The following is a 6,000-nucleotide window of genomic DNA, read 5'->3' as shown; positions in this document are numbered from 1 at the left end:
ACATCCACAGCCTTCCCCTCGTCCCCCAGGCAGGTCACCCAATCATAAAAGGAGATCAGGTTGGTCAGACAGGACCTGCCCTTCCTCATTGCCTGTGAATGAATGCAAAGTGTCTTTTGAAACTGGTAGAAGTCCATGTCACAAATGCCATGGCAATACCAGGCACCTCCATCAGATACGCAGGCTAATACCATACTAATACCATTACCACAAACCTGACTGTGGGTTTCTTTGGGACGAAAATTTTGCAACAGAAAAAAGTAATAGGAAATTTTACTAGCCTAAATGGTAGCTAATGTTCTGGAAGAGATTAGCATAATGCAAAGATGAGCATGACACTGGGAAAATAATTAATGCTAGTTTAAGGGCTTTTTTATCTGCTTTGTGGTTTTTTGTTTTGTTTTTTTTTTTTCTGTATTTGTAAAGTCACATAAGTTTGTATCATCAATGTAATTGTTACAAATCCTTGAATCAGAACAGTGGTTACATGGGTCGCAGATCTGCAAAAAAAGGTTTCTTAGGACAAAAAGTGGGAAAGGAAACTAGAGACTACAAAACAGGACTAACTGGAACAGTTTGAGACATCACATCAGCTTTCCTCCACTCCTTGGGATTTCATTACACCTGATGAATGGGTTCTCTGAGATCTGACGAGAGGATGTGTGGTTGGCTCCACATTGTGTTAGAGACTATGAGGCCTCCCTCCACTGAGCAAGTAGGCTGCCTCTACACCCATTACTGATGCTTTTGGCAGGGAGAATCCTTAAGTCTAAACAGGCAAGGGGCTAAAAAGCAGAAAGTCAAAATTATTTGATGTTTATAATGCTGTGGTCTAGAAACCTGTGTGCACTGACCTGTAACGGTTATGCTATCAGTAGGGAGTTAATTTTCCTCATCTTCTCAACTAAGCTGAAAATAAGCAAAGCAGTTTTGACTCAGCTTCAGCCTGGCCAATACTGCCAGGGCCTGTCATGTCACGCTCCCATGGGGGGCCCCCCAAAATCCCAGCCCCTGGCCCTGGGCAGCTGCCAGCCCAGAGGCTGGCACTCAAACCTTAGTTCAGTTCTTGCACTGTGGCTTTGTGTGTTCAGGAATAAATGTTTATATTCACTCTTCACTTCTACTAATGAGCTTAATCTTCTAGATTTAATGATCCGTTCTACTTTGAATGGAATCTAGCTGATAAAATATTCAAATTTTGCTTATTAGCTCCAGACTAATGTCAGACTGTTGTATGTTGGATTAAAAATCCTGGCTATTAACATTTAGCCTCTCCAATCAACATTCACTGTTAATGAAGATACATTCTGGCCAAGGCTGATGCTGCCATAGGGCAAAGGGACAGACAACTTAAAGTTGCCTGTCTTCTGTAGAAGAACAGCATGAACTGGTTGCTGACTAGGGAGGTAGCAAGCCTTGAAGGGATTGAAGGCATCCATCCCTGCTTTGAAGGGATTGTCCACCCCAAACCTGTAGTGAAGTACAAGCACCAAGCACCAAATTCACGAGGTGCCTGAAATCATCAAGTCTGAGTGTATGCTTGTGTCTGATGGAAGATGCAAATGGCTCTTCACGATCAATCTCTGTGTTATTTTTCTCTTTGCAATTTCTCTGTGTTGGCAATGCCCTTACGTCATTGCCTGAACATCTGACCATCAAACAGCTTCAAACCTGTGTGCTTGGGATTCCTCCCTATATGGAATGGCAAGGTGGCAATGGTAGGATGCCAGGAGGCAGGATGAACACCCAGGGTTCATCACTGACATGGACATGACACAGTGGAAGCTTGCATCTGGAACCAGAAATTTAGAAGAATTCCTAGCTCTGATCATATTGCTGTTACTGAAGCACCCTAGAGATGCAGGTGCTGATATAGCTTGTAGGTAATGGAGGAATCCATTCTGATGCTTTGATTAAAGGTTATGCCAACATGTATTACTTGCCAGCAGGAAATTTCAGGAGTGAAAACCAGATTGACCTAAAGCAGAGACTTTCCTGATGAATAATAAGAAGAGAGACTGCAACACATAGCAAGCAGCAAAAAGCTGACTTATTAAACATTCTGCTATTTAAGGAGCAGAAGCTGAGAGAAAGTGTAATTTAAAATGCCACACTGTGTTTTTACCAGCCACTGATCAGACAGTCATGAATCATATGCTTAAATTCTACCACTTAGTATCTGTGAATTTGGAGATCTTTGGCTTTGACCCTTACTCCATCAACTTTCCACTAATTTCTCAACATTTAATCTGGGGCTGTCAGTACATTTTCTACCAGACAGTGTGTCTATTTATGCCATCTCATAGCCACAGGGTCTAAGTGCCTAATAAAAGTTATCAAAACTATGTACTTTGTCTCAGATGAGTTCTCTTCCAAGGTGAGAAAATGTGGAAGCTTTTACTTCCTCTGTTTTCTCAGAAAGTTTGCTTTGCCTTTAACATTATCAAAGGATAATGCACTAAAATTCAGGCAGAAGTCGCTTTATTTGTTAAATTAGCTAGAACCACATGGGATGAGAAAAGTAATGGGGCCATAAAAAAACAGAAACAGAAGCCTAATATGATTAAAGGAGAGTACTTCAGACAAAAAAAAAATCTTTATGCCATTGAAGAGGTTTTACTAGGATTATGCATACCATTCTGGGCATACCTTTTGCAGACAGATACTTTTGGAGACTGAGACAGGCCTATGAAAGCAATCAGCAAAGGATCAGCAAATGTGTACCTAGCATGTCAGGATATGCATCAATATTGCAAACAGAAAAGCAGAAAGAGGAATATGGCATCTGTTTAGATCCATTGTAGTGTAAATATTTTGGAAGCATACGCTCAGAGAGGAAAAGACAACCCTTTGAAATAGACTTTTTTGTGGGTGAGATGAGGGAATAACTACGAGCCTGCCTTTGGAAGAGCCTTTGGGCTGCTCTACACAGAGCTAGATTTATTCATTAGAAGAATGAACATATCATGTGTCCATGATGATAGAAAACCAGACTTACTGACACAGGTGTTTGCTTTGTTGCATCTTAACAGTAGCCCTTTGAGGGCTTTGTTTCCTAAAACACTGCCACAGGGCTTCTCATGACTCTAGGGTGTGCACCACATATGCTCAATTGAAGGCAACACAGCTTTCTGTTTCAAACATTAAAAAAAAAAAAGAGAAAAACAATTTAAAAATATGCCTTAGAGCCACAGGAGGAAGATAGTGACCAGAGAAATCCCAGAAATATGTGTTACATACTGTAGATGGTGGGAATCTGTGGTACTTGGTACAGTAGCTTCATAGATATAACCATAGCTACCCTTGCCAACAATCCAAATAAAATGAGCCACTTCTGTTTTTGAATAGCCTCCTCTACCTTTCAGTGCTTCATATGGAGTTTGAAATAACCTTTACCATTAGTGTTTCTGACAGCCATTTGATAACTGTGTCTCTCAGTATGAAGAGGTTTTGGAGTTTGATTTAACCATCCTGGAGTCTGACGGCTCCTTTTAATGAGAGTAAGAATATGTATGTCTGAGCAGAGACTAAAAAATTAAATATCCTAGACATTAATCATTTTAAGTATGGCAATGCAGCTTATAAGATGCATAAGGAATATATGTGCTTTTACTACATGTGCTAATACTACTACTTCTTAGGACTAGCATCCTCAGAAACAAAGTTCAAGTTCTGAAGTATATTGGTTGATTTCTCACATTCGGAAAATTAAAAGAAGTGAAAGAAAAACATGCACAGACAAAAGGCAAATGAATCAGGGCCACTGACCTCTCCCTCTTTCACTCCTTTTTCTTCACCCCTTACCTACCCTGATCTTTCCTCTTAACTTCAACCATCCCGAACTTCAGAAATACAGATGTGGCATTCTGCTGAGCATATAAAAAGAGCCAATACCACATTTCCCTTGCATTGTAATGAATTTCCTTGTATATTCCAAGAGGTAACCTGGCTCAGTCCCTAGAATTATGTCATCCCTTGCACCTCTGGCAAACCTTCTCCAAGCCAAACCAGAAAATACTAATGGTCATGCAGGAATCTTATTTCTATGAAAGGTAAGTGTTGCACATGTTTTCTGGGTATCACCACTGCAATTATTAATCTAATAGTCACAAATTAATAAAGACATCAGGTAAATCAAATAAAAATTTCATACTTAAGATGTTTAGAACTGTGATAAACTAGTTTTAGCTGGATTTTCTTCTTTCTCTTGGTTTTGGATTTAAAAAAAAAAAATCTTTCCTTTCACCCGAATTTCCCTTTTGGCTTAGATCAGAGGGTTTAGTTCATTAGGTCTTCAGGTTTGGGGTGGGGGGGCTTTCATCATAAAGGGTGGATTTCACTTGTCAGCACACATCTTAGAGAAAGAGTGGGTAAGATACAAGAAGTGGAGGTATCCAGGTGAAGAGGGCTAGAAAAGAGATTTAGAAAAAGGGCAGGATAAGTATGGAGATCACATCTTTAGGGAATGAGATATCAAGCAGAGATGAGGAGGAAAGTGAGGTAGAAGCATTTGGAAATTTTTTTGATAGAAGAAATTTTTCATGATGACAATGGTGAGGAACAGGATTGCCCGGGAAAATTGTGGATACACCATCACTGGAAGTGTTCAAGGCCAGGTTGGATGAGGATTTAAGCAACGTGATCTAGTGAAAGATGTCCCTATCCACAGCAGGAGGGTTTGGACCAGATGATCTTCAAAGGTCCCTTCCAAGCTAAGCCATTGTGTGAAATATATAAGGGAACAGAGAATGCTTGTGAGACAGTATACTTGTAAAACAAAGCATATTTCATCCCAGGGTGTCATGCATATGTCAGAGCCTTAGTACTGGACATCGAACATACTGCCCATCAATAAAGTGTCATCCACTGTACAGGAAATGGAGGGTATAGGTCTCTTAGCACACTGAGAATGTCCAAGGACACACACTTAGGCAGTGCCCTCTGATCATCTTACTGTCTCAGCACACCTCCTGGTTCTGTTTGGTCCAAACCAACTAGCACAGTGCCACACAATGCTTGGGCAGGACACAGGGAATGACATGGAGCAGGAACTATTTCCAGCAGTGAAAGAGAGGACAAAGTTCATGAATGATTATTAGCTGTGTGGATAGTAGATCTAGGCCTATTTTTCTGCTTCCCGACTCCTTTTCTTCCCTTCCATTCTTCCCAAAAGGGAAGGACTGCAACTCCCATAGTCAGTATTTGTGATTCCCATCACAGATGCTCCTGCTTTGGTACACTATAAACTATCACTTGAGCTATTATGGAAGACAGGGAATGCTGTCCAGACTCTCATTGCTTGTTTTTTTAAATGTACAGTTCCAGAAAACAGAGAATGACACAGACTGAGTGCCTTAGGCTCACAGGATCTTGAAGCTGTGTCAGTGTGGAAGGTCAGATATAACTGGCATGATCACTGAGTGTGCAGACACACCTGACAAAACACGATTGCATACTTTGACCATGCATAAAGGTAATTCTCCTGGAGCCACCCTCATGGAAAAGCAGAAACCCAAGCAATGAGACTCCCTGCTGGGAATGTAGGGGACCAAACTAAAGGCTCCAGGTGAACTTGATGAGAGTGCTGCTGCTTGTTGAGCCAGTTCTTTTCCCTCCAGGTGGTTGTTTTGGGGGTCTCAGCAGCCCACTCCCAGTGTATAGGCTGATCTGGAGGAGTATTTCTGCATTCCATCATGGCACAGCACAAACCGGGGTGGACACAGGGTGCTGCTCACTTTCAGGTGCTCTCAAGGAAAGCTTGGACCAACCTAACTGGTTTTCTGGAGGACACACCACCAGACTCGGTAGTCACAGGTCCTCTCTGGCAGTCCTGAGGTGGCCAGAGGGTGCATCAGTACACTCCAACACTTCCATGGATTTTGGAGAGCTGAAGGCAGCGAGCCTGGCTGCACTCCCTAGCCAGAGGCATTCCCTCTCCCCAAACCCTCTGGGAGGTAGCAGAGAAAACAGAAACGGTACGGCTCTCCCTGTGGGCGAGTG

The sequence above is a fragment of the Heliangelus exortis genome, chromosome 1, assembly GCF_036169615.1.
Source record: "Heliangelus exortis chromosome 1, bHelExo1.hap1, whole genome shotgun sequence".
NCBI lineage: Eukaryota > Metazoa > Chordata > Aves > Apodiformes > Trochilidae > Heliangelus > Heliangelus exortis.
This window is presented reverse-complemented; position numbering follows the sequence as displayed.